A 27648-nucleotide genomic window follows, 5' to 3' on the forward strand; every position below is an offset into this window, starting at 1 on the left:
GAAGCCTCAATGAATTGGACTTGGGGGGCATCAGACTGGGTGACTACATCTGAGAGTACCTTCCACAAGTGTCAGCATGGGAAAGATAGCTCAGAAAGCCTGGGTCCAAAGTTTGCCTTAAGAAAATATAGTATAGGAATATACTGTTGGCTGTGAGAAAGGGGGGAACTGATGAACAGAAAAGTCTCATTAACAGAACCACAGAGTTGATAAGAATTTTCCGCTTGTTAGCTGAAATGCTGGGACGCAGGGAGGGGGAGAGGGGCTGGCAGACAGCCTTTGGATAGAGAAGGAATAACAGGATTTGTCAGTGATTCACTTCTGTTAGTCTTGGACAAGATGCTCTTTTGGATAAGACAAAGGACACCTGCATGATATGTGTACTTCTGCTCTTTTAGATAGATAAGCTTTGTATAGATAGGCAGCATCTGGACCTCTGTCATTATAGACAGATAACTTTTTGTATAAAAGTTTGCCCAAACCTCTCTGAAGACACACAGCTCTTTTGAAATGATCCTACCTGTGTCAGGCGCCAGAATAGAAGCACGATACAAGAGACTTACTGAGTCTCTTGTGTGTCTTTCTCTAAGTCATTATCAACGCTGTTTGCAGCACAAACCCAAACCCAAACCCACCCCGAGACACCCCCAGCTCCCACGGGAGCCTGCAGAGACCTCCCAAAGGGTCCGTCGGAGGTGCCCAGCTGCCTCCCCACGACCCTTGACCCTTTCCGATGGCCCCACGAGAACTTTACGTATCCCCAGACCCTTTTAGGTGTCCCCAAGACCTCCTCCGTCACCCCCAAAAGCCCTGCCGATGGCCCCAGACCACCTTCAGACGCCGGAAGGAACACACCTGGGAGTCCCGGGCCGGCAGCGACACCGGGACCGGACCCGCTGCGGCGCAGGCGCCGTGTCCATAGCGACCACCGGGACGCTGCCCCCCTGGCGCGAGCAGAGCCGGGCTAGGGCGCAGGCGCCGGATCCATAGCGACGCTCGAGTCAAGCTCTCCGCCCTCCGCTCTTCCCCTAAGAATTTTCGAGCATTCAGCGCAGTTAGGCTGCAGAAATTAGCTCACCCAGGGCGGCACACGCCGCGGCACGGCTGCACTGCCGGCCATTACACACCGGGTGGCAGCATTGAGCTCCCCCGGGGCGGCACACGCCGCGGCACGCCTGCACTGCCGGCCATTACACACAGGGTGGCAGCATTGAGCTCCCACGGGGCCTCTGGGTACGGTTGAGGCAGCAGCCGCCACCCCCGCAGAGCCCCGCCGGCCAAGCCCGGACACGCCCCCCCTCCCCCCCCCCCAAAGCCCCGCGCTGCCCCGCCGGTGGCCACCCCCCCAAGCCCCGCGCAGCTCCAGCGGCTGCTATAGAGAAACCCCCCAAAGCAGCAGAGACTGGCACTGACCTGGGACACAGCAGAAGAGCTCCAACCTCTACCAGCCACAACCCTGCACTGAGCCACTTTAAAGCATCTGGCGCCATGCTGGGGGGGGCGGTGCCACGCTGGGGGGGGGCGGTGCCACGCTGGGGGGGGCGGTGCCACGCTGGGGGGGCGGTGCCACGCTGGGGGGGCGGTGCCACGCTGGGGGGGGGCGGTGCCACGCTGGGGGGGGGCGGTGCCACGCTGGGGGGCGGTGCCACGCTGGGGGGGGCGGTGCCACGCTGGGGGGGGCGGTGCCACGCTGGGGGGGGCGGTGCCACGCTGGGGGGGGCGGTGCCACGCTGGGGGGGGGCGGTGCCACGCTGGGGGGGGCGGTGCCACGCTGGGGGGGGCGGTGCCACGCTGGGGGGGGCGGTGCCACGCTGGGGGGGGGCGGTGCCACGCTGGGGGGGGCGGTGCCACGCTGGGGGGGGGCGGTGCCACGCTGGGGGGGGGCGGTGCCACGCTGGGGGGGGGCGGTGCCACGCTGGGGGGGGGCGGTGCCACGCTGGGGGGGGCGGTGCCACGCTGGGGGGGGCGGTGCCACGCTGGGGGGGGCGGTGCCACGCTGGGGGGGGCGGTGCCACGCTGGGGGGGGGCCGTGCCACGCTGGGGGGGGCGGTGCCACGCTGGGGGGGGCGGTGCCACGCTGGGGGGGCGGTGCCACGCTGGGGGGGCGGTGCCACGCTGGGGGGGGGCGGTGCCACGCTGGGGGGGCGGTGCCACGCTGGGGGGGGGCGGTGCCACGCTGGGGGGGGCGGTGCCTGCGTTGTGACCTCACGCTCAGCGTTCCATGGGTTTTATTCCCCTCCAAGACAACACGTTGAGTTCTGAGCAGCTGAGGAGCCCTGGGGAACACCTGTACAGAAACGTTCCTCCAAGATCTGTCAGAAAAACGTTCGTTCCGCCAGCACTGCCGGCCGTTACACACCGGATGGCAACATTGAGCTCCCCCGGGGCGGCACACGCCGCGGCACGGCTGCACTGCCGGCCGTTACACACAGGGTGGCAGCATTGAGCTCCCACGGGGCGGCACACGCCGCGGCACGGCTGCACTGCCGGCCGTTACACACCGGGTGGCAGCACTGAGCACCTCCCTGGGCGTGGGCAGCAGCCGGGCCCCCACCTGGCTTTTATTTTCCAATGCTAAAAGCCTTTTAGAAGCAGAGAGGGCAGACAGGGGTCGTTTCCAAAGCTTTCTTACGCACCAGTCACTCCAAGCCCTCCCTCTCCAGCTGCAAACCAGAGGTTTGCCTCCGCCTCGCCTCACCCCAGTACTTACACTTTTAAAGATAGTGTGGTCCCCTCGGAGAATTTTCAGCACTTTAGGGGGGGGGCCCCCAGCCCTCGCTCACCTGCTCCTCTGCTGCAGCAGCCCCCTGCCCCACGTGGCAGAACCAGCCCACCCACAATCCCCCCACTCCCTTTGAGTCGCCCCCAAAAAGGCACAAAATAAAGCAAACTGCCCAGCCAGCACCTCCTGCCTTTCACAGCAAGGACTGAACATTGCAGCTTTGGCCAAGACCATCAGCCCAAAGGAAGGCCTGGGCCCTGAGGAACTAAATGCAAGTGAACTATCTGACACCACCACAGTCCTGTGAATGTTGCAAAGCAGTAGTGCATGCGGTATAATAATTCGAAAGTTAAGGGCTGCTCAAGCTTTACACAAAGTATCCTATTCAGTTTTGGGTTCCACTTAACACAAAGTAAAAGTATAAAAGGTCAGAGGGAAAGCCAACTCTACCTCTGAACTACAGCAAGAAATACTGGAATCAAGGGGCCCTTTCTTCTGCTACTAATAGATGAAGAGAACATGAAAACTGATGGGCTAAACCAACAGGGCAAGATTAGAATAACTAGTAGAGAGAACGGAAGATACAAAGCTTCAACTGCATCTGTTTAGCAACGACTCCTACCAGATAACTTCCATGCCATAACTTTGCTGATTTCAAACAAGCCAGCTGGTGAAGCGTCTCGCTCACAGGCGGCCGACGAGGAGACGTGCAGAAGGCAGAGGCGAGGGAACAAGTCCTGAGCTTTGCTGCAGGCTGTCCTGCGGCTTCCCCTACCGACTCTTTCCCGTACACCACCGCAGAAGGAGTTGGGTGAATTTTGTCTCAAACCGGCTCCTAAGACAACCTCCGCTTTTTCCCTGGGTGCCTACGTGGGTGTTGCTTCATCTTTCCCTCACGCTCGGTACGGCATTCGGGTGCAGAGCAAGGCTCTGGACAGCCAAACCGAACTCCTGTGCTGAAGAAAAGGAAGCGGAAGCACAGGCTGAGCCCCTGAGCTCTAAACATTGACTGAGCCCCAGGAAATGCCTGCATGTGCTGGCTGCTGCCACCTCCTCGTTGCCCCGGGCCTGCTCATTGGAGGCTGCCTGGCAAAAGCACCTGCCCCCACTTTCCTCGGCGTTCTTTGAATACCCAGGTTGGAAACCTAAGAGGTAGCGTACTAATTGGAAAGCATGTTCCAGCGGGCGTGGCTGGAGGCTGGGCGCCGCCGCCGCTTTCTCTGCTCCCCGCCCCTCCTTTGCGCGGCCCCTAATCACGTGACGATCGCTGGGCGAGTCTGGGTGCTGCCGGGTTCACCCTGGGATCGCTGGGCGAGTCTGAGGGCATTGGGGTCAGCCTGCAAGAGCTGGGAGAGACAGGAGAACAGCTCGTGAACTGGGAGTAGACTGCTCCCGACCGCGGCAAATCGACACCCACCCCCCCCCCCCGCCGCTGGTGTTTCTCGGCCCCCCCCTCGCTGCCGCCCACCCTCAAACCCATAGCAGAGTCCTGCAGCAGGCACAGAGCAACTCCAGAGAGCAGCAGAGTCCACACTGAGCTGATGTGGAGCGGAGAAAGCAGAGGGGACGAGGATTACGCTGGCTAGGTCGGAGCCGACGGGGCGAGGGCGGCGCCATCTTGGGAAGGGCAGGCGCTGTCACGGGGAGGGCGACGCCATCTTGGAAAGGGCAGGCGCTGTCACGGGGAGATCGACGCCATCTTGGGAAGGGCAGGCGCTGTCACGGGTAGGGCGGCGCCATCTTGGGAAGGGCAGGCGCTGTCACGGGGAGGACGGTGCCGTCTTGGTGCCCTCACTTCCGTCTACATGCCCCCAGCCCTCCTTTCTCACCCTCTAAGGCCCTTGAGGTGCTCGCAGCTCGCCTTGAGATGCCGGGGGAGATGTGGCTGGGGGACCCTGGGACTGCAGGACACCCAATACCGGGGTGAGACCACCCCAATCCTGCGGGACCCCAAACCCTGGAACCCCCCCGAGACCTCTAACACAACACCACCACTCCCCGCCCCCTCAGCTGCTTCAGGACCCTCCAGAGACCCCCCCGGAGACCCTCCAGAGGCCGCCAGACACCTCTCGATGCCCACAAAGCCCCTCTAGACGCCCCAGAATACCTCTCTGCGCCTCCCTGCAGAGGCCACTCACACCCTTGGCAGCAGGCGACAGCAAGCAGTACCTGGCCGTGCCCACAAGGTGGGAGCAGTGAGCAGAAGAGCCAGGGGCGCTAGGGACACCGAGACTCCAGCAGTGCCACACAGCAACCCACACGCTGTAGGGACCTGACACAGAGACCCCGAAACCACACTGAGGCACAGACCCCCCCACTCCTCCGTGACCCTCCAGACATGACCCAGGAGCCCCTCCAGAGGTCCCCAGACACCTCTAGATGCTCCCAGAACCCTTCACATGCCCCCAAATTCCCCTTTCATACCCCCAAGCCCACTTCAGATGACAGCAGACCCTCCTTAACAGGCCCCCAGCGCTCAGCAGGTCCGGTGCTGCTGTGCCTCGGGAGCAGATCAGCTGGTCTCCCTGCAGAGCTTTTTCCAGTCAATGAAAAAACAGCACACCACACACACACACGAAAGACAATCCACTGTTTTAATTGAGAGACAGTTGCTATTTCTGCTTCAAACCACACCCCACACCCCCCCGTGGCTCTGCTCAGGATGTGCTTTTCTCCTCTAGAAGCCTTTCTACAGAACAGAGGGGGGTCACGTCAAGGCCTTTCTGCACACAAATCACTGCCCTTCTGCAATCTCTCAATAAGCAGCACCGCTGTTCCTCTGCTGGAACACCTCACAATAAGCAGCACCGCTGTTCCTCTGCTGGAACACCTCACACTCACTCTTACACTTGCCCGGGGCTTTCCCTCCCCTCCAAGAACGTCCTGGCATTTCAAACATTTGGCATTTCAGGTCTGCAAGCAGCCTTTGTGGGAGGCTGCCCTCACCCCTCCCTCACTGCTCCTCTGCTGTATCCTCGCCCACCCCCCTGTGGCATCACAGAAGGAAAGACAGCCGAGCGGCTACGCTCCTGTTCTTTTTATCACCCCGAGCCGGGGACAGCCTTCTGGGCAAGGTTTGCAGCTTCAGCACACAGCTGAGCTTTGCTCTCACCCATTAAACCCTTTGGTGGTTTCAGCTTCCCGAGGATGTGTCGGCACAAGTCCTTGTCGGGGCACCGCAAACAGGGAGAGACAAAGCTCCGAGATCCAGGAAGAGGACGGCTGAGCAGACACCCCTAAAGAGAGAAACTTCATCAGCTGAACCTCACACTTCTCCCAGCTTTGCAACAGCAAAGAACTTTGTGAACAACACAGTGGTGCTCCTAAGGAGGTCACCAGCTTGCAAGTTACAGGAGAAATAAAAACCTTTTTATTACAGAAGCACTGGCAAAAATTTACGGACAGGAACAGCAGACGAGCAAATTCTGCGATTGAGCTAACGATAGACATCAGGCCTAGGATCTGGCTACCCTGACAAAGGATGCCAACAGGACAGAGTGAGGCCTCAGCAGCACTCCCAAAAAGCCCCACAGAGAGCCACAGGCTCTGGCCCGTGCCCCACCTACGGGCCGGCCCTCCTGGCAGCAGCGCAACACCACCTCTTCAGGAGCCCAGGGACTGACCTCAGCCCCCTAAGGGCCAGGCAAGGTTGGTTCCTGTTAGCTGCCTAAAGCAGCCTCCCCAGCCCTGCTTACAGGGACCTTGGGCTGCTGCTGGGGACAGAAGGGGGATGGAGGGCTCCACAACTCGTCACACAGACCCCGAGCACAGGGCTGTTAAGCTGACAGGGTGCCAAGGGAACAGGCTGCCATGAAGGCACAGACCCAGGCCCTGAACTACAGGGTGGGTCACCTTGCCGCAGCAACACGACCCAGCGGCTTCGCTGCGTCCGACGAATAAAAGGAGGAAGTTCCACAGGAACAGAAGGGAAAACCTTTTCACTGTGTGTGCCAGAGCCCTGGAGCAGGCTGCCCAGAGAGTTAGTGGAGTCTCTGGAGACATTCAAAACCCGCCCCAGGTGATCCTGCACTGGCACAGGGGTTGGACCGGATGCTATTTTGGGGTCCCTTCCAACCCCTAACACTCAGTGATTCTGTGATTAGCTATGCTGGTGACAGAGTCTCACTGAGTGCTCTTTAAAATGTTTTTCTTTTCTTTCAGCCTAGGAGTTTCATATTTAAATAGACCTTCTGCTCTGTCTTCCCCCTTCCTTCTTCCATCTTGCGTCTAAACACTAGGAGAGCTTGATGAGCTGTATCCTGGGCGTCCCAACGTAACACATCTCAACTGCATACATGGATTTTGTAATCTTTTGCCCCATTGCTCGCACAGGGTGGATTAAGTTCATTACTTAGAGCTTGTCAGGACAGCTGTTGAAGTGTCCTGTGCAATGCAGGAGGAGTTGAATCCCATAGGAAACCACATTACTGTGCTTTGTCAGCCTGGTTATGGTCAGAAACCTCCTTCATTTTTTTTTCTCTTGAACAGATATATCACATGAGTCCCCAGAATTAATTTGCCTCTTCTCATAATTATTTCTTTAAAACTGTCTTAGAAGTGTCTCTGTCCTTCCCTCTCTCTAGATACTGGCCTCCTGAGCCCACGGCAGACTTGCACAGAGCTACTGCGAGCACCACTCTGCACGGCCTCTGGGGGGCTTTCAAGCACAGGCACCCCAGGAGAATCCAAACCTAACCTTGCAGCTGGCCTTAGAGCTCCTCTTTGGAAAACTGTCGCTGCCAGGGCCCACAAACCAACGTCCTCTGTCGGCAAACCGGATGTAAGGGCTGAAAAGTGTCAACGGAAACCGTAATCGGATGGCCCAGGAAGATCCTGCCGGTCTGAACACACCGGACCTGGAATGCACAAAGAAACTCTGTTAACAACTGCCTGTGTGTCTGCTCATAGCTTGAGGAGTAACAGAGCAGAACCAATTCCCAAAAGGTTTTCACTGCGTTCCCAGGGCAAGTAGAGGCTTGCTCTGGCTGTAGTTAATACCTAGAAATTCCTATCAAAATCTTTGCAGCACAACAAGAAAAAAACCAAACCAACCAAACCACAAACTGCTTTATATTATTAAGTAGGAACTCGAAAGCTTACAGGAACTGTGGGGATTTTTTTATGACAAATTATTCCTTTTCTTTTTTTCAGTGAGCAATTGGGTTTCCAACAGCTCCACATTCTGACACCAAAGCACCCCGCTCCGTGTCAGGGCTTGTGGCTGAGGCCGAATACAAATCTGCAACTGGTCCTCAGGCAAAGCAGTTAAGCTCCCTGAAAAAAAAGGAAAGAAAGCAAGAGTGAGTCAACCATAAAAACAAGACCTAACCAAACCCCCAAAGCCATTTTGTCAGGAAGTCGCCTCCACTATCACCCGCCACATGCTGAAATTCCCTTCCCCTGGGGCTCCTGCTTGGCCCACAGCTGGGGAACATAAAGCAAGGCACAGCCCTGTGGGTACCTGCTGCCCTGGAGCCACCAAAACCGGAGCACCCAGTCACTACCAATCCCACAGCAGACCCAAGATACAACAGGGACTCCATAGAGACTCCAAAACCTCACTGAGAACCCCCCAACTCCTTCAGGACCCCCACAGATTCTCCAACTTAGATGCCCACAAAACCCCTTTGGTTGCACCCAAACCCCCCATCTGAAACACCCAGCTCCACTTTAGGTACCCCCAGATGCTTCCAATGTCCCCAGACCCGCTGGTGGACCAGCCCAGAACCCCCTGACACTATCCCAGACCCTTTCAGGGGGCTCCACACCCCTTCTAGATGCCCACAAAACCCCTTCACACGCCAAAAGAAACCTTTACCTGCCTCCAAACCCCACGTGGGGGCCACTTAGCAGCGGGTGGCAGCAACCAAGTCTGTTGCTCTCACCAATTAAACCCTTTGGTGCTCTCAGCTCTCTGACCCTGTGTCAGTGCAAGTCCTTGTCGGCCGGCACCTTCGTCCTGATCCAGGCGGAGAGAGAACTGCCAGGAACACAGCTTCGCCGCTCCGCTTGCGGCACGCCTGCTGCCGAGGGCAGCCTCGTCCGCAGCCTGCCCGAGAGGAACACGGCCCCCGGGGCCGGGGGACACACAAAAGCCTTCCACAAAGGAAACAAGGGAAGTCTCTTGGCCACTCTTCACGTGCCGAGTGCGATTGTCATGCGGAACACACCGCGGCATCTGGAACGAGTTTAAGTCCAGGTCTGTGGCAGCACAGAGGTTCCTGGAATATCCCGGTACATCGATCCACAGGAGGTTGTCTTTCGGTCCCCAGTCTGATGCTTGGCAGCACAGCCATCACACCATTTCTCTCGAGTGCTTTGAACTGACAATTCATGCAGGAGAATAAAACCAAACAGGAGTAAGCAGCTTGGAAAAGAACTTTGATCATCACCAGGCCCAACAAGAGGACACAGTCTCAGGCTGCACCAGGGGAGGTTTAGGCTAGAGGTTAGGAAGAGGTTCTGCACAGAGAGAGTGATGGCCCATTGGAATGGGCTGCCCAGGGTGGTGGTGGAGTCACCATCTTTGGAGGTGTTCAGGAGGAGACTGGATAGGGTGCCTGGTTGCTTGGTTTAGTTGATTAGGTGGTGTTGGATGATAGGTTGGACACGATGATCTTGAAGGTCTCTTCCAACTCGGTCTGGTCTATTCTATTCTATTCCGTTCCATCCCATTCCAACACCATCTAATCAACTAAACCACGGCACTGAGTGCCTCATCCAGTCTCTTTCTAAACACTTCCAGTGATGGTGACTCCCTGGGCACCACCTCCCTGAGCAGCACATTCCAAAGGCCAATCTCTCTTTCAACCTGCTCTATTCTATTCTATGAAGACCTTCTTCCTAACATCCAGCCTAAACCTCCCCTGGCACAGCTTGAGACTGTGTCCTCTTGTTCTGGTGCTGCTTGCCTGGGAGAAGAGACCAACCCCCACCTGGCTACAACCAGAACTGAGGGGACTGCAATCCTTGCAGCTTCAGCTTTCCTTCTCTGCTACTTCTTTTTTCAGATGGATTTTTTTTCAAAGGGACTGCTGGACAGCAGAACAGGATGGATGGCTGGGCCCCAAGAGCGGTGGGGAACAGAGTTAAACCCAGCCGGTGGCCGGCCGGGCACAAGTGGTGTTCCCCAGGACACCCCTTGTGAGAGAGTGAGTCCAGAGAAGGGCCACAAAGCTGGTGAGGGGTCTGGATAACAAGCCTTAGGAGGAGTGGCTGAAGGAACTGGGACTGTTTAATCTGCAGAAGAGGAAGCTGAGGGAATTAAGGTATGGTCTGGCTTCAGCTCTCAACTACTTCCACGTTGAGCAAGGACAGCTTGTACTCACAGAAGGCACTGGCTGCTTGGGTTCAAGGTTCCTGCAGAGCTCAGGCTATCTCTCTTCATTAGTGAGGTCGTCCTGTCACCTAGGCAGAGAGAAGAAAATGCAGCTATGAAATGAGACCACTGGAATCGTGAGACTCGTTCTGTGTGCGACTCCAGGAGAATCCAAACCTAACCTTGGAGCTGCCCTGAAGAGCTCCTCTTTGGAAAAGTCTCGCTGCCGGGCCCCACAAACCCCACACCCTCTGTCAGCAAACCGGATGTACGAGCTGAAGAGTGTCGACAGAAACTGTACGTGGACAGCTCAGGAAGATCCTGCCAGTCCCAGCACACCAGTCCTGGAATGATCAAAGAAAGTCCGTTAACAACTGTCTGTGTGTCTGCTCATAGCTTGAGGAGAACCCCCCAACTCCTTCAGGACCCCCCCAGACTCCCCAACTTAGATGCCCACAAAACCCCTTTGGATGCACCCAAACCCCCCATCTGATACGCCCAGCTCCATTTTAGGTACCCCCAGACGCTTCTAATGTCCCCAGACCCGCTGGTAGACCAGCCCAGAACCCCCTGACACTATCCCAGACCCTTTCAGGGGGCTCCACACCCCTTCTAGATGCCCACAAAACCCCTTCACATGCCAAAAGAAACCTTTACCTGCCTCCAAACCCCATTTGGGGGCCACTCAGACCCCTTAGCAGCGGGTGGCAGCAACCAAGTCTGTTGCTCTCACCAATTAAACCTGGATGTTAGGAAGAAGGTCTTCATAGAATAGAATAGAGCAGGTTGAAAGAGAGATTGGCCTTTGGAATGTGCTGCCCAGGGAGGTGGTGGAGTCACCATCACTGGAAGTGTTTAGAAAGAGACTGGATGAGGCACTCAGTGCCATGGTTTAGTTGATTAGATGGTGTTGGAATGGAATGGACCGGACCAGGTTGGAAGAGACCTTCAAGATCATCGTGTCCAACCTATCATCCAACACCACCTAATCAACTAAACCATGCAACCAAGCACCCTATCCAGTCTCCTCATGAACACCTCCAAAGATGGTGACTCCACCACCTCCCTGGGCAGCCCATTCCAATGGGCAATCACTCTCTCTGTGCAGAACCTCTTCCTAACCTCTAGCCTAAACCTCCCCTGCCACAGCTTGAGACTGTGTCCTCTTGTTCTGGTGCTGCTTGCCTGGAAGAAGAGACCAACCCCCACCTGGCTACAACCTCCCTTCAGGGAGTTGCAGAGAGCAAGAAGGTCTCCCCTGAGCCTCCTCTTCTCCAGGCTAAGCAACCCCAGCTCCCTCAGCCTCTCCTCACAGGCCTGTGCTCCAAACCCCTCCCCAGCTTTGTTGCCCTTCTCCGGACTCCTTCCAGCAACTCAACGTCTTGCTTAAACGGAGGGGCCCAGAACTGGACACGGGACTCAAGGTGTGCCCTAACCAGTGCCAAGTGCAGGGGCAGAATGACCTCCCTGCTCCTGCTGGCCACACTGTTCCCGATATTGGCCAGGTTGCCAGTGGCCTTCTTGGCCACCCGTGCACGCTGCTGGTCACGACCAGAAGACAGGGATCAGAAGAGTCTTTGGCCAAGCTGTAAACCACTTCCTAACATTCAGCCTAAACCTCCCCTGGCACAGCTTGAGACTGTGTCCTCTTGTTCTGGTGCTGCTTGCCTGGGAGAAGAGACCAACCCCCACCTGGCTACAACCAGAACTGAGGGGACTGCAATCCTTGCAGCTTCAGCTTTCCTTCTCTGCTACTTCTTTTTTCAGATGGATTGTTTTTCAAAGGGACTGCTGGACAGCAGAACAGGATGGATGGCTGGGCCCCAAGAGCGGTGGGGAACAGAGTTAAACCCAGCCGGTGGCCGGCCGGGCACGAGTGGTGTTCCCCAGGACACCCCTTGTGAGAGAGTGAGTCCAGAGAAGGGCCACAAAGCTGGTGAGGGGTCTGGATAACAAGCCTTAGGAGGAGTGGCTGAAGGAACTGGGACTGTTTAATCTGCAGAAGAGGAAGCTGAGGGAATTATGGCGTGGTCTGGCTTCAGCTCTCAACTACTTCCACGTTGAGCAAGGACAGCTTGTACTCACAGAAGGCACTGGCTGCTTGGGTTCAAGGTTCCTGCAGAGCTCAGGCTATCTCTCTTGATTAGTGAGGTCGTCCTGTCACCTAGGCAGAGAGAAGAAAATGCAGCTATGAAATTAGACCACTGGAATCGTGAGACTCGTTCTGTGTGAGACTCCAGGAGAATCCAAACCTAACCTTGGAGCTGCCCTGAAGAGCTCCTCATAGCTTGAGGAGTACCAGAGCAGGAACAATTCCCAAAAGGTTTTCACTGCATTCCTAGGGCACTTGAAGGATTGCCCTGGCTGTAGTTAATACCTAGAAATTCCTATCAAAATCTTTGCAGCACAGCAAGGAAATTGAGGGATGGGAAGGCAATATGTACTTACACGTTAGGCAAGAATTGGCTTTGCAAACTAATCTCTCTAACTGTTGGATATGCACTGAACTTCCTCGAGGCCAAATGAGGACCCCTTTATTTGGGGAAGCCTCAATGAATTGGACTTGGGGGGCATCAGACTGGGTGACTACATCTGAGAGTACCTTCCACAAGTGTCAGCATGGGAAAGATAGCTCAGAAAGCCTGGGTCCAAAGTTTGCCTTAAGAAAATATAGTATAGGAATATACTGTTGGCTGTGAGAAAGGGGGGAACTGATGAACAGAAAAGTCTCATTAACAGAACCACAGAGTTGATAAGAATTTTCCGCTTGTTAGCTGAAATGCTGGGACGCAGGGAGGGGGAGAGGGGTTGGCAGACAGCCTTTGGATAGAGAAGGAATAACAGGATTTGTCAGTGATTCACTTCTGTTAGTCTTGGACAAGATGCTCTTTTGGATAAGACAAAGGACACCTGCATGATATGTGTACTTCTGCTCTTTTAGAGAGATAAGCTTTGTATAGATAGGCAGCATCTGGACCTCTGTCATTATAGACAGATAACTTTTTGTATAAAAGTTTGCCCAAACCTCTCTGAAGACACACAGCTCTTTTGAAATGATCCTACCTGTGTCAGGCGCCAGAATAGAAGCACGATACAAGAGACTTACTGAGTCTCTTGTGTGTCTTTCTCTAAGTCATTATCAACGCTGTTTGCAGCACAGCAGAGACCTCCCAAAGGGTCCGTCGGAGGTGCCCAGCTGCCTCCCCACGACCCTTGACCCTTTCCGATGGCCCCACGAGAACTTTACGTATCCCCAGACCCTTTTAGGTGTCCCCAAGACCTCCTCCGTCACCCCCAAAAGCCCTGCCGATGGCCCCAGACCACCTTCAGACGCCGGAAGGAACACACCTGGGAGTCCCGGGCCGGCAGCGACACCGGGACCGGACCCGCTGCGGCGCAGGCGCCGGATCCATAGCGACCACCGGGACGCTGCCCCCCTGGCGCGAGCAGAGCCGGGCTAGGGCGCAGGCGCCGGATCCATAGCGACGCTCGAGTCAAGCTCTCCGCCCTCCGCTCTTCCCCTAAGAATTTTCGAGCATTCAGCGCAGTTAGGCTGCAGAAATTAGCTCACCCAGGGCGGCACACGCCGCGGCACGGCTGCACTGCCGGCCATTACACACCGGGTTGAGCACTGACCTCCCACGGGGCGGTATACGCCGCGGCACGGCTGCACTGCCGGCCATTACACACAGGGTTGAGCACTGACCTCCCACGGGGCGGTATACGCCGCGGCACGGCTGCACTGCCGGCCATTACACACCGGGTGGCAGCATTGAGCTCCCCCGGGGCGGCACACGCCGCGGCACGGCTGCACTGCCGGCCATTACACACAGGGTGGCAGCATTGAGCTCCCACGGGGCCTCTGGGTACGGTTGAGGCAGCAGCCGCCACCCCCGCAGAGCCCCGCCGGCCAAGCCCGGACACGCCCCCCTCCCCCCCCCCCCCAAAGCCCCGCGCTGCCCCGCCGGTGGCCACCCCCCCAAGCCCCGCGCAGCTCCAGCGGCTGCTATAGAGAAACCCCCCAAAGCAGCAGAGACTGGCACTGACCTGGGACACAGCAGAAGAGCTCCAACCTCTACCAGCCACAACCCTGCACTGAGCCACTTTAAGCATCGGGCGCCATGTTGTTGAGGGCGGTGCCACGCTGGGGGGGGCGGTGCCACGCTGGGGGGGGGGGGCGGTGCCACGCTGGGGGGGGGGCGGTGCCACGCTGGGGGGGGGGGCGGTGCCACGCTGGGGGGGGCGGTGCCACGCTGGGGGGGGCGGTGCCACGCTGGGGGGGCGGTGCCACGCTGGGGGGGGCGGTGCCACGCTGGGGGGGGCGGTGCCACGCTGGGGGGGGCGGTGCCACGCTGGGGGGGGGCGGTGCCACGCTGGGGGGGGGGCGGTGCCACGCTGGGGGGGGCGGTGCCACGCTGGGGGGGGCGGTGCCACGCTGGGGGGGGCGGTGCCACGCTGGGGGGGGCGGTGCCACGCTGGGGGGGGCGGTGCCACGCTGGGGGGGGCGGTGCCACGCTGGGGGGGGCGGTGCCACGCTGGGGGGGGCGGTGCCACGCTGGGGGGGGCGGTGCCACGCTGGGGGGGGGCGGTGCCACGCTGGGGGGGGCGGTGCCACGCTGGGGGGGGCGGTGCCACGCTGGGGGGGGCGGTGCCACGCTGGGGGGGGCGGTGCCACGCTGGGGGGGGCGGTGCCACGCTGGGGGGGGCGGTGCCACGCTGGGGGGGGGCGGTGCCACGCTGGGGGGGGCGGTGCCACGCTGGGGGGGGCGGTGCCACGCTGGGGGGGCGGTGCCACGCTGGGGGGGCGGTGCCACGCTGGGGGGGGCGGTGCCACGCTGGGGGGGCGGTGCCACGCTGGGGGGGGCGGTGCCACGCTGGGGGGGGGCGGTGCCTGCGTTGTGACCTCACGCTCAGCGTTCCATGGGTTTTATTCCCCTCCAAGACAACACGTTGAGTTCTGAGCAGCTGAGGAGCCCTGGGGAACACCTGTACAGAAACGTTCCTCCAAGAGCTGTCAGAAAAACGTTCGTTCCGCCAGCACTGCCGGCCGTTACACACCGGATGGCAACATTGAGCTCCCCCGGGGCGGCACACGCCGCGGCACGGCTGCACTGCCGGCCGTTACACACAGGGTGGCAGCATTGAGCTCCCACGGGGCGGCACACGCCGCGGCACGGCTGCACTGCCGGCCGTTACACACCGGGTGGCAGCACTGAGCACCTCCCTGGGCGTGGGCAGCAGCCGGGCCCCCACCTGGCTTTTATTTTCCAATGCTAAAAGCCTTTTAGAAGCAGAGAGGGCAGACAGGGGTCGTTTCCAAAGCTTTCTTACGCACCAGTCACTCCAAGCCCTCCCTCTCCAGCTGCAAACCAGAGGTTTGCCTCCGCCTCGCCTCACCCCAGTACTTACACTTTTAAAGATAGTGTGGTCCCCTCGGAGAATTTTCAGCACTTTAGGGGGGGGCCCCCAGCCCTCGCTCACCTGCTCCTCTGCTGCAGCAGCCCCCTGCCCCACGTGGCAGAACCAGCCCACCCACAATCCCCCCACTCCCTTTGAGTCGCCCCCAAAAAGGCACAAAATAAAGCAAACTGCCCAGCCAGCACCTCCTGCCTTTCACAGCAAGGACTGAACATTGCAGCTTTGGCCAAGACCATCAGCCCAAAGGAAGGCCTGGGCCCTGAGGAACTAAATGCAAGTGAACTATCTGACACCACCACAGTCCTGTGAATGTTGCAAAGCAGTAGTGCATGCGGTATAATAATTCGAAAGTTAAGGGCTGCTCAAGCTTTACACAAAGTATCCTATTCAGTTTTGGGTTCCACTTAACACAAAGTAAAAGTATAAAAGGTCAGAGGGAAAGCCAACTCTACCTCTGAACTACAGCAAGAAATACTGGAATCAAGGGGCCCTTTCTTCTGCTACTAATAGATGAAGAGAACATGAAAACTGATGGGCTAAACCAACAGGGCAAGATTAGAATAACTAGTAGAGAGAACGGAAGATACAAAGCTTCAACTGCATCTGTTTAGCAACGACTCCTACCAGATAACTTCCATGCCATAACTTTGCTGATTTCAAACAAGCCAGCTGGTGAAGCGTCTCGCTCACAGGCGGCCGACGAGGAGACGTGCAGAAGGCAGAGGCGAGGGAACAAGTCCTGAGCTTTGCTGCAGGCTGTCCTGCGGCTTCCCCTACCGACTCTTTCCCGTACACCACCGCAGAAGGAGTTGGGTGAATTTTGTCTCAAACCGGCTCCTAAGACAACCTCCGCTTTTTCCCTGGGTGCCTACGTGGGTGTTGCTTCATCTTTCCCTCACGCTCGGTACGGCATTCGGGTGCAGAGCAAGGCTCTGGACAGCCAAACCGAACTCCTGTGCTGAAGAAAAGGAAGCGGAAGCACAGGCTGAGCCCCTGAGCTCTAAACATTGACTGAGCCCCAGGAAATGCCTGCATGTGCTGGCTGCTGCCACCTCCTCGTTGCCCCGGGCCTGCTCATTGGAGGCTGCCTGGCAAAAGCACCTGCCCCCACTTTCCTCGGCGTTCTTTGAATACCCAGGTTGGAAACCTAAGAGGTAGCGTACTAATTGGAAAGCATGTTCCAGCGGGCGTGGCTGGAGGCTGGGCGCCGCCGCCGCTTTCTCTGCTCCCCGCCCCTCCTTTGCGCGGCCCCTAATCACGTGACGATCGCTGGGCGAGTCTGGGTGCTGCCGGGTTCACCCTGGGATCGCTGGGCGAGTCTGAGGGCATTGGGGTCAGCCTGCAAGAGCTGGGAGAGACAGGAGAACAGCTCGTGAACTGGGAGTAGACTGCTCCCGACCGCGGCAAATCGACACCCACCCCCCCCCCCCCCCGCCGCTGGTGTTTCTCGGCCCCCCCCTCGCTGCCGCCCACCCTCAAACCCATAGCAGAGTCCTGCAGCAGGCACAGAGCAACTCCAGAGAGCAGCAGAGTCCACACTGAGCTGATGCGGAGCGGAGAAAGCAGAGGGGACGAGGATTACGCTGGCTAGGTCGGAGCCGACGGGGCGAGGGCGGCGCCATCTTGGGAAGGGCAGGCGCTGTCACGGGTAGGGCGGCGCCATCTTGGAAAGGGCAGGCGCTGTCACGGGGAGATCGACGCCATCTTGGGAAGGGCAGGCGCTGTCACGGGTAGGGCGGCGCCATCTTGGGAAGGGCAGGCGCTGTCACGGGGAGGACGGTGCCGTCTTGGTGCCCTCACTTCCGTCTACATGCCCCCAGCCCTCCTTTCTCACCCTCTAAGGCCCTTGAGGTGCTCGCAGCTCGCCTTGAGATGCCGGGGGAGATGTGGCTGGGGGACCCTGGGACTGCAGGACACCCAATACCGGGGTGAGACCACCCCAATCCTGCGGGACCCCAAACCCTGGAACCCCCCCGAGACCTCTAACACAACACCACCACTCCCCGCCCCCTCAGCTGCTTCAGGACCCTCCAGAGACCCCCCCGGAGACCCTCCAGAGGCCGCCAGACACCTCTCGATGCCCACAAAGCCCCTCTAGACGCCCCAGAATACCTCTCTGCGCCTCCCTGCAGAGGCCACTCACACCCTTGGCAGCAGGCGACAGCAAGCAGTACCTGGCCGTGCCCACAAGGTGGGAGCAGTGAGCAGAAGAGCCAGGGGCGCTAGGGACACCGAGACTCCAGCAGTGCCACACAGCAACCCACACGCTGTGGGGACCTGACACAGAGACCCCGAAACCACACTGAGGCACAGACCCCCCCACTCCTCCCTGACCCTCCAGACATGACCCAGGAGCCCCTCCAGAGGTCCCCAGACACCTCTAGATGCTCCCAGAACCCTTCACATGCCCCCAAATTCCCCTTTCATACCCCCAAGCCCACTTCAGATGACAGCAGACCCTCCTTAACAGGCCCCCAGCGCTCAGCAGGTCCGGTGCTGCTGTGCCTCGGGAGCAGATCAGCTGGTCTCCCTGCAGAGCTTTTTCCAGTCAATGAAAAAACAGCACACCACACACACACACGAAAGACAATCCACTGTTTTAATTGAGAGACAGTTGCTATTTCTGCTTCAAACCACACCCCACACCCCCCCGTGGCTCTGCTCAGGATGTGCTTTTCTCCTCTAGAAGCCTTTCTACAGAACAGAGGGGGGTCACGTCAAGGCCTTTCTGCACACAAATCACTGCCCTTCTGCAATCTCTCAATAAGCAGCACCGCTGTTCCTCTGCTGGAACACCTCACACTCACTCTTACACTTTCCCAGGGCTTTCCCTCCCCTCCAAGAACGTCCTGGCATTTCAAACATTTGGCATTTCAGGTCTGCAAGCAGCCTTTGTGGGAGGCTGCCCTCACCCCTCCCTCACTGCTCCTCTGCTGTATCCTCGCCCACCCCGCTGTGGCATCACAGAAGGAAAGACAGCCGAGCGGCTACGCTCCTGTTCTTTTTATCACCCCGAGCCGGGGACAGCCTTCTGGGCAAGGTTTGCAGCTTCAGCACACAGCTGAGCTTTGCTCTCACCCATTAAACCCTTTGGTGGTTTCAGCTTCCCGAGGATGTGTCGGCACAAGTCCTTGTCGGGGCACCGCAAACAGGGAGAGACAAAGCTCCGAGATCCAGGAAGAGGACGGCTGAGCAGACACCCCTAAAGAGAGAAACTTCATCAGCTGAACCTCACACTTCTCCCAGCTTTGCAACAGCAAAGAACTTTGTGAACAACACAGTGGTGCTCCTAAGGAGGTCACCAGCTTGCAAGTTACAGGAGAAATAAAAACCTTTTTATTACAGAAGCACTGGCAAAAATTTACGGACAGGAACAGCAGACGAGCAAATTCTGCGATTGAGCTAACGATAGACATCAGGCCTAGGATCTGGCTACCCTGACAAAGGATGCCAACAGGACAGAGTGAGGCCTCAGCAGCACTCCCAAAAAGCCCCACAGAGAGCCACAGGCTCTGGCCCGTGCCCCACCTACGGGCCGGCCCTCCTGGCAGCAGCGCAACACCACCTCTTCAGGAGCCCAGGGACTGACCTCAGCCCCCTAAGGGCCAGGCAAGGTTGGTTCCTGTTAGCTGCCTAAAGCAGCCTCCCCAGCCCTGCTTACAGGGACCTTGGGCTGCTGCTGGGGACAGAAGGGGGATGGAGGGCTCCACAACTCGTCACACAGACCCCGAGCACAGGGCTGTTAAGCTGACAGGGTGCCAAGGGAACAGGCTGCCATGAAGGCACAGACCCAGGCCCTGAACTACAGGGTGGGTCACCTTGCCGCAGCAACACGACCCAGCGGCTTCGCTGCGTCCGACGAATAAAAGGAGGAAGTTCCACAGGAACAGAAGGGAAAACCTTTTCACTGTGTGTGCCAGAGCCCTGGAGCAGGCTGCCCAGAGAGTTAGTGGAGTCTCTGGAGACATTCAAAACCCGCCCCAGGTGATCCTGCACTGGCACAGGGGTTGGACCGGATGCTATTTTGGGGTCCCTTCCAACCCCTAACACTCAGTGATTCTGTGATTAGCTATGCTGGTGACAGAGTCTCACTGAGTGCTCTTTAAAATGTTTTTCTTTTCTTTCAGCCTAGGAGTTTCATATTTAAATAGACCTTCTGCTCTGTCTTCCCCCTTCCTTCTTCCATCTTGCGTCTAAACACTAGGAGAGCTTGATGAGCTGTATCCTGGGCGTCCCAACGTAACACATCTCAACTGCATACATGGATTTTGTAATCTTTTGCCCCATTGCTCGCACAGGGTGGATTAAGTTCATTACTTAGAGCTTGTCAGGACAGCTGTTGAAGTGTCCTGTGCAATGCAGGAGGAGTTGAATCCCATAGGAAACCACATTACTGTGCTTTGTCAGCCTGGTTATGGTCAGAAACCTCCTTCATTTTTTTTTCTCTTGAACAGATATATCACATGAGTCCCCAGAATTAATTTGCCTCTTCTCATAATTATTTCTTTAAAACTGTCTTAGAAGTGTCTCTGTCCTTCCCTCTCTCTAGATACTGGCCTCCTGAGCCCACGGCAGACTTGCACAGAGCTACTGCGAGCACCACTCTGCACGGCCTCTGGGGGGCTTTCAAGCACAGGCACCCCAGGAGAATCCAAACCTAACCTTGCAGCTGGCCTTAGAGCTCCTCTTTGGAAAACTGTCGCTGCCAGGGCCCACAAACCAACGTCCTCTGTCGGCAAACCGGATGTAAGGGCTGAAAAGTGTCAACGGAAACCGTAATCGGATGGCCCAGGAAGATCCTGCCGGTCTGAACACACCGGACCTGGAATGCACAAAGAAACTCTGTTAACAACTGCCTGTGTGTCTGCTCATAGCTTGAGGAGTAACAGAGCAGAACCAATTCCCAAAAGGTTTTCACTGCGTTCCCAGGGCAAGTAGAGGCTTGCTCTGGCTGTAGTTAATACCTAGAAATTCCTATCAAAATCTTTGCAGCACAACAAGAAAAAAACCAAACCAACCAAACCACAAACTGCTTTATATTATTAAGTAGGAACTCGAAAGCTTACAGGAACTGTGGGGATTTTTTTATGACAAATTATTCCTTTTCTTTTTTTCAGTGAGCAATTGGGTTTCCAACAGCTCCACATTCTGACACCAAAGCACCCCGCTCCGTGTCAGGGCTTGTGGCTGAGGCCGAATACAAATCTGCAACTGGTCCTCAGGCAAAGCAGTTAAGCTCCCTGAAAAAAAAGGAAAGAAAGCAAGAGTGAGTCAACCATAAAAACAAGACCTAACCAAACCCCCAAAGCCATTTTGTCAGGAAGTCGCCTCCACTATCACCCGCCACATGCTGAAATTCCCTTCCCCTGGGGCTCCTGCTTGGCCCACAGCTGGGGAACATAAAGCAAGGCACAGCCCTGTGGGTACCTGCTGCCCTGGAGCCACCAAAACCGGAGCACCCAGTCACTACCAATCCCACAGCAGACCCAAGATACAACAGGGACTCCATAGAGACTCCAAAACCTCACTGAGAACCCCCCAACTCCTTCAGGACCCCCACAGATTCTCCAACTTAGATGCCCACAAAACCCCTTTGGTTGCACCCAAACCCCCCATCTGAAACACCCAGCTCCACTTTAGGTACCCCCAGATGCTTCCAATGTCCCCAGACCCGCTGGTGGACCAGCCCAGAACCCCCTGACACTATCCCAGACCCTTTCAGGGGGCTCCACACCCCTTCTAGATGCCCACAAAACCCCTTCACACGCCAAAAGAAACCTTTACCTGCCTCCAAACCCCACGTGGGGGCCACTTAGCAGCGGGTGGCAGCAACCAAGTCTGTTGCTCTCACCAATTAAACCCTTTGGTGCTCTCAGCTCTCTGACCCTGTGTCAGTGCAAGTCCTTGTCGGCCGGCACCTTCGTCCTGATCCAGGCGGAGAGAGAACTGCCAGGAACACAGCTTCGCCGCTCCGCTTGCGGCACGCCTGCTGCCGAGGGCAGCCTCGTCCGCAGCCTGCCCGAGAGGAACACGGCCCCCGGGGCCGGGGGACACACAAAAGCCTTCCACAAAGGAAACAAGGGAAGTCTCTTGGCCACTCTTCACGTGCCGAGTGCGATTGTCATGCGGAACACACCGCGGCATCTGGAACGAGTTTAAGTCCAGGTCTGTGGCAGCACAGAGGTTCCTGGAATATCCCGGTACATCGATCCACAGGAGGTTGTCTTTCGGTCCCCAGTCTGATGCTTGGCAGCACAGCCATCACACCATTTCTCTCGAGTGCTTTGAACTGACAATTCATGCAGGAGAATAAAACCAAACAGGAGTAAGCAGCTTGGAAAAGAACTTTGATCATCACCGGGCCCAGCAAGAGGACACAGTCTCAGGCTGCACCAGGGGAGGTTTAGGCTAGAGGTTAGGAAGAGGTTCTGCACAGAGAGAGTGATTGCCCATTGGAATGGGCTGCCCAGGGTGGTGGTGGAGTCACCATCTTTGGAGGTGTTCAGGAGGAGACTGGATAGGGTGCCTGGTTGCTTGGTTTAGTTGATTAGGTGGTGTTGGATGATAGGTTGGACACGATGATCTTGAAGGTCTCTTCCAACTCGGTCTGGTCTAGTCTATTCTATTCCGTTCCATTCCATTCCAACACCATCTAATCAACTAAACCACGGCACTGAGTGCCTCATCCAGTCTCTTTCTAAACACTTCCAGTGATGGTGACTCCCTGGGCACCACCTCCCTGAGCAGCACATTCCAAAGGCCAATCTCTCTTTCAACCTGCTCTATTCTATTCTATGAAGACCTTCTTCCTAACATCCAGCCTAAACCTCCCCTGCCACAGCTTGAGACTGTGTCCTCTTGTTCTGGTGCTGCTTGCCTGGGAGAAGAGACCAACCCCCACCCGGCTACAACCAGAACCGAGGGGACTGCAATCCTTGCAGCTTCAGCTTTCCTTCTCTGCTACTTCTTTTTTCAGATGGATTGTTTTTCAAAGGGACTGCTGGACAGCAGAACAGGATGGATGGCTGGGCCCCAAGAGCGGTGGGGAACAGAGTTAAACCCAGCCGGTGGCCGGCCGGGCACAAGTGGTGTTCCCCAGCACACCCCTTGTGAGAGAGTGAGTCCAGAGAAGGGCCACAAAGCTGGTGAGGGGTCTGGATAACAAGCCTTACGAGGAGTGGCTGAAGGAACTGGGACTGTTTAATCTGCAGAAGAGGAAGCTGAGGGAATTAAGGTATGGTCTGGCTTCAGCTCTCAACTACTTCCACGTTGAGCAAGGACAGCTTGTACTCACAGAAGGCACTGGCTGCTTGGGTTCAAGGTTCCTGCAGAGCTCAGGCTATCTCTCTTCATTAGTGAGGTCGTCCTGTCACCTAGGCAGAGAGAAGAAAATGCAGCTATGAAATGAGACCACTGGAATCGTGAGACTCGTTCTGTGTGCGACTCCAGGAGAATCCAAACCTAACCTTGGAGCTGCCCTGAAGAGCTCCTCTTTGGAAAAGTCTCGCTGCCGGGCCCCACAAACCCCACACCCTCTGTCAGCAAACCGGATGTACGAGCTGAAGAGTGTCGACAGAAACTGTACGTGGACAGCTCAGGAAGATCCTGCCAGTCCCAGCACACCAGTCCTGGAATGATCAAAGAAAGTCCGTTAACAACTGTCTGTGTGTCTGCTCATAGCTTGAGGAGAACCCCCCAACTCCTTCAGGACCCCCCCAGACTCCCCAACTTAGATGCCCACAAAACCCCTTTGGATGCACCCAAACCCCCCATCTGATACGCCCAGATCCGTTTTAGGTACCCCCAGACGCTTCTAATGTCCCCAGACCCGCTGGTAGACCAGCCCAGAACCCCCTGACACTATCCCAGACCCTTTCAGGGGGCTCCACACCCCTTCTAGATGCCCACAAAACCCCTTCACATGCCAAAAGAAACCTTTACCTGCCTCCAAACCCCATTTGGGGGCCACTCAGACCCCTTAGCAGCGGGTGGCAGCAACCAAGTCTGTTGCTCTCACCAATTAAACCTGGATGTTAGGAAGAAGGTCTTCATAGAATAGAATAGAGCAGGTTGAAAGAGAGATTGGCCTTTGGAATGTGCTGCCCAGGGAGGTGGTGGAGTCACCATCACTGGAAGTGTTTAGAAAGAGACTGGATGAGGCACTCAGTGCCATGGTTTAGTTGATTAGATGGTGTTGGAATGGAATGGACCGGACCAGGTTGGAAGAGACCTTCAAGATCATCGTGTCCAACCTATCATCCAACACCACCTAATCAACTAAACCATGCAACCAAGCACCCTATCCAGTCTCCTCCTGAACACCTCCAAAGATGGTGACTCCACCACCTCCCTGGGCAGCCCATTCCAATGGGCAATCACTCTCTCTGTGCAGAACCTCTTCCTAACCTCTAGCCTAAACCTCCCCTGCCACAGCTTGAGACTGTGTCCTCTTGTTCTGGTGCTGCTTGCCTGGAAGAAGAGACCAACCCCCACCTGGCTACAACCTCCCTTCAGGGAGTTGCAGAGAGCAAGAAGGTCTCCCCTGAGCCTCCTCTTCTCCAGGCTAAGCAACCCCAGCTCCCTCAGCCTCTCCTCACAGGCCTGTGCTCCAAACCCCTCCCCAGCTTTGTTGCCCTTCTCCGGACTCCTTCCAGCAACTCAACGTCTTGCTTAAACGGAGGGGCCCAGAACTGGACACGGGACTCAAGGTGTGCCCTAACCAGTGCCAAGTGCAGGGGCAGAATGACCTCCCTGCTCCTGCTGGCCACACTGTTCCTGATATTGGCCAGGTTGCCAGTGGCCTTCTTGGCCACCCGTGCACGCTGCTGGTCACGACCAGAAGACAGGGATCAGAAGAGTCTTTGGCCAAGCTGTAAACCACTTCCTAACATTCAGCCTAAACCTCCCCTGGCACAGCTTGAGACTGTGTCCTCTTGTTCTGGTGCTGCTTGCCTGGGAGAAGAGACCAACCCCCACCTGGCTACAACCAGAACTGAGGGGACTGCAATCCTTGCAGCTTCAGCTTTCCTTCTCTGCTACTTCTTTTTTCAGATGGATTGTTTTTCAAAGGGACTGCTGGACAGCAGAACAGGATGGATGGCTGGGCCCCAAGAGCGGTGGGGAACAGAGTTAAACCCAGCCGGTGGCCGGCTGGGCACGAGTGGTGTTCCCCAGGACACCCCTTGTGAGAGAGTGAGTCCAGAGAAGGGCCACAAAGCTGGTGAGGGGTCTGGATAACAAGCCTTATGAGGAGTGGCTGAAGGAACTGGGACTGTTTAATCTGCAGAAGAGGAAGCTGAGGGAATTATGGTGTGGTCTGGCTTCAGCTCTCAACTACTTCCACGTTGAGCAAGGACAGCTTGTACTCACAGAAGGCACTGGCTGCTTGGGTTCAAGGTTCCTGCAGAGCTCAGGCTATCTCTCTTCATTAGTGAGGTCGTCCTGTCACCTAGGCAGAGAGAAGAAAATGCAGCTATGAAATGAGACCACTGGAATCGTGAGACTCGTTCTGTGTGCGACTCCAGGAGAATCCAAACCTAACCTTGGAGCTGCCCTGAAGAGCTCCTCTTTGGAAAAGTCTCGCTGCCGGGCCCCACAAACCCCACACCCTCTGTCAGCAAACCGGATGTACGAGCTGAAGAGTGTCGACAGAAACTGTACGTGGACAGCTCAGGAAGATCCTGCCAGTCCCAGCACACCAGTCCTGGAATGATCAAAGAAAGTCCGTTAACAACTCTCTGTGTGTCTGCTCATAGCTTGAGGAGAACCCCCCAACTCCTTCAGGACCCCCCCAGACTCCCCAACTTAGATGCCCACAAAACCCCTTTGGATGCACCCAAACCCCCCATCTGATACGCCCAGCTCCGGTTTAGGTACCCCCAGACGCTTCTAATGTCCCCAGACCCGCTGGTAGACCAGCCCAGAACCCCCTGACACTATCCCAGACCCTTTCAGGGGGCTCCACACCCCTTCTAGATGCCCACAAAACCCCTTCACATGCCAAAAGAAACCTTTACCTGCCTCCAAACCCCATTTGGGGGCCACTCAGACCCCTTAGCAGCGGGTGGCAGCAACCAAGTCTGTTGCTCTCACCAATTAAACCTGGATGTTAGGAAGAAGGTCTTCATAGAATAGAATAGAGCAGGTTGAAAGAGAGATTGGCCTTTGGAATGTGCTGCCCAGGGAGGTGGTGGAGTCACCATCACTGGAAGTGTTTAGAAAGAGACTGGATGAGGCACTCAGTGCCATGGTTTAGTTGATTAGATGGTGTTGGAATGGAATGGACCGGACCAGGTTGGAAGAGACCTTCAAGATCATCGTGTCCAACCTATCATCCAACACCACCTAATCAACTAAACCATGCAACCAAGCACCCTATCCAGTCTCCTCATGAACACCTCCAAAGATGGTGACTCCACCACCTCCCTGGGCAGCCCATTCCAATGGGCAATCACTCTCTCTGTGCAGAACCTCTTCCTAACCTCTAGCCTAAACCTCCCCTGCCACAGCTTGAGACTGTGTCCTCTTGTTCTGGTGCTGCTTGCCTGGAAGAAGAGACCAACCCCCACCTGGCTACAACCTCCCTTCAGGGAGTTGCAGAGAGCAAGAAGGTCTCCTCTGAGCCTCCTCTTCTCCAGGCTAAGCAACCCCAGCTCCCTCAGCGTCTCCTCACAGGCCTGTGCTCCAAACCCCTCCCCAGCTTTGTTGCCCTTCTCCGGACTCCTTCCAGCAACTCAACGTCTTGCTTAAACGGAGGGGCCCAGAACTGGACACGGGACTCAAGGTGTGCCCTAACCAGTGCCAAGTGCAGGGGCAGAATGACCTCCCTGCTCCTGCTGGCCACACTGTTCCTGATATTGGCCAGGTTGCCAGTGGCCTTCTTGGCCACCCGTGCACGCTGCTGGTCACGACCAGAAGACAGGGATCAGAAGAGTCTTCGGCCAAGCTGTAAACCTCTTCCTAACATTCAGCCTAAACCTCCCCTGGCACAGCTTGAGACTGTGTCCTCTTGTTCTGGTGCTGCTTGCCTGGGAGAAGAGACCAACCCCCACCCGGCTACAACCAGAACTGAGGGGACTGCAATCCTTGCAGCTTCAACTTTCCTTCTCTGCTACTTCTTTTTTCAGATGGATTGTTTTTCAAAGGGACTGCTGGACAGCAGAACAGGATGGATGGCTGGGCCCCAAGAGCGGTGGGGAACAGAGTTAAACCCAGCCGGTGGCCGGCCGGGCACAAGTGGTGTTCCCCAGCACACCCCTTGTGAGAGAGTGAGTCCAGAGAAGGGCCACAAAGCTGGTGAGGGGTCTGGATAACAAGCCTTACGAGGAGTGGCTGAAGGAACTGGGACTGTTTAATCTGCAGAAGAGGAAGCTGAGGGAATTATGGCATGGTCTGGCTTCAGCTCTCAACTACTTCCACGTTGAGCAAGGACAGCTAGTACTCACAGAAGGCACTGGCTGCTTGGGTTCAAGGTTCCTGCAGAGCTCAGGCTATCTCTCTTCATTAGTGAGGTCGTCCTGTCACCTAGGCAGAGAGAAGAAAATGCAGCTATGAAATTAGACCACTGGAATCGTGAGACTCGTTCTGTGTGAGACTCCAGGAGAATCCAAACCTAACCTTGGAGCTGCCCTGAAGAGCTCCTCATAGCTTGAGGAGTACCAGAGCAGGAACAATTCCCAAAAGGTTTTCACTGCATTCCTAGGGCACTTGAAGGATTGCCCTGGCTGTAGTTAATACCTAGAAATTCCTATCAAAATCTTTGCAGCACAGCAAGGAAATTGAGGGATGGGAAGGCAATATGTACTTACACGTTAGGCAAGAATTGGCTTTGCAAACTAATCTCTCTAACTGTTGGATATGCACTGAACTTCCTCGAGGCCAAATGAGGACCCCTTTATTTGGGGAAGCCTCAATGAATTGGACTTGGGGGGCATCAGACTGGGTGACTACATCTGAGAGTAACTTCCACAAGTGTCAGCATGGGAAAGATAGCTCAGAAAGCCTGGGTCCAAAGTTTGCCTTAAGAAAATATAGTATAGGAATATACTGTTGGCTGTGAGAAAGGGGGGAACTGATGAACAGAAAAGTCTCATTAACAGAACCACAGAGTTGATAAGAATTTTCCGCTTGTTAGCTGAAATGCTGGGACGCAGGGAGGGGGAGAGGGGTTGGCAGACAGCCTTTGGATAGA

General features: G+C 56.4%; 2 long non-coding RNA genes across 4 annotated transcripts; both read right to left on the reverse strand.

Annotated features, from left to right (window-relative positions):
- Positions 1 to 5315: 5315 nt before the first annotated feature.
- Positions 5316 to 12296, reverse strand: LOC137448285 (uncharacterized). Of its 2 annotated transcripts, none has more exons than XR_010989030.1 (8): positions 12126 to 12296; positions 10223 to 10384; positions 10051 to 10129; positions 8541 to 9045; positions 7823 to 7996; positions 7419 to 7578; positions 5553 to 5958; positions 5316 to 5513 (listed from the first exon to the last, which is right to left on the reverse strand). It is a non-coding gene; the product is annotated as an uncharacterized lncRNA (long non-coding RNA). The 2 variants fall into 2 exon arrangements; XR_010989031.1 differs by lacking the exon at positions 12126 to 12296 and adding an exon at positions 10698 to 10831.
- Positions 12297 to 17893: 5597 nt separating this feature from the next.
- Positions 17894 to 26980, reverse strand: LOC137448416 (uncharacterized). 2 transcript variants are annotated; one of them, XR_010989079.1, is made up of 10 exons: positions 26903 to 26980; positions 25000 to 25161; positions 24828 to 24906; positions 22925 to 23086; positions 22753 to 22831; positions 21243 to 21747; positions 20525 to 20698; positions 20121 to 20280; positions 18537 to 18660; positions 17894 to 17996 (listed from the first exon to the last, which is right to left on the reverse strand). It is a non-coding gene; the product is annotated as an uncharacterized lncRNA (long non-coding RNA). The 2 variants fall into 2 exon arrangements; XR_010989078.1 differs by lacking the exons at positions 17894 to 17996; positions 24828 to 24906; positions 25000 to 25161; positions 26903 to 26980 and adding an exon at positions 23400 to 23533 and having other exon boundaries at positions 18044 to 18660.
- Between the last annotated feature and the right edge of the window lie 668 nt (positions 26981 to 27648).

This window comes from Melanerpes formicivorus, unplaced genomic scaffold (assembly GCF_026170545.1).
Source record: "Melanerpes formicivorus ecotype bairdi unplaced genomic scaffold, bMelFor1.0.p_v2 SCAF_24, whole genome shotgun sequence".
Lineage (NCBI taxonomy): Eukaryota > Metazoa > Chordata > Aves > Piciformes > Picidae > Melanerpes > Melanerpes formicivorus.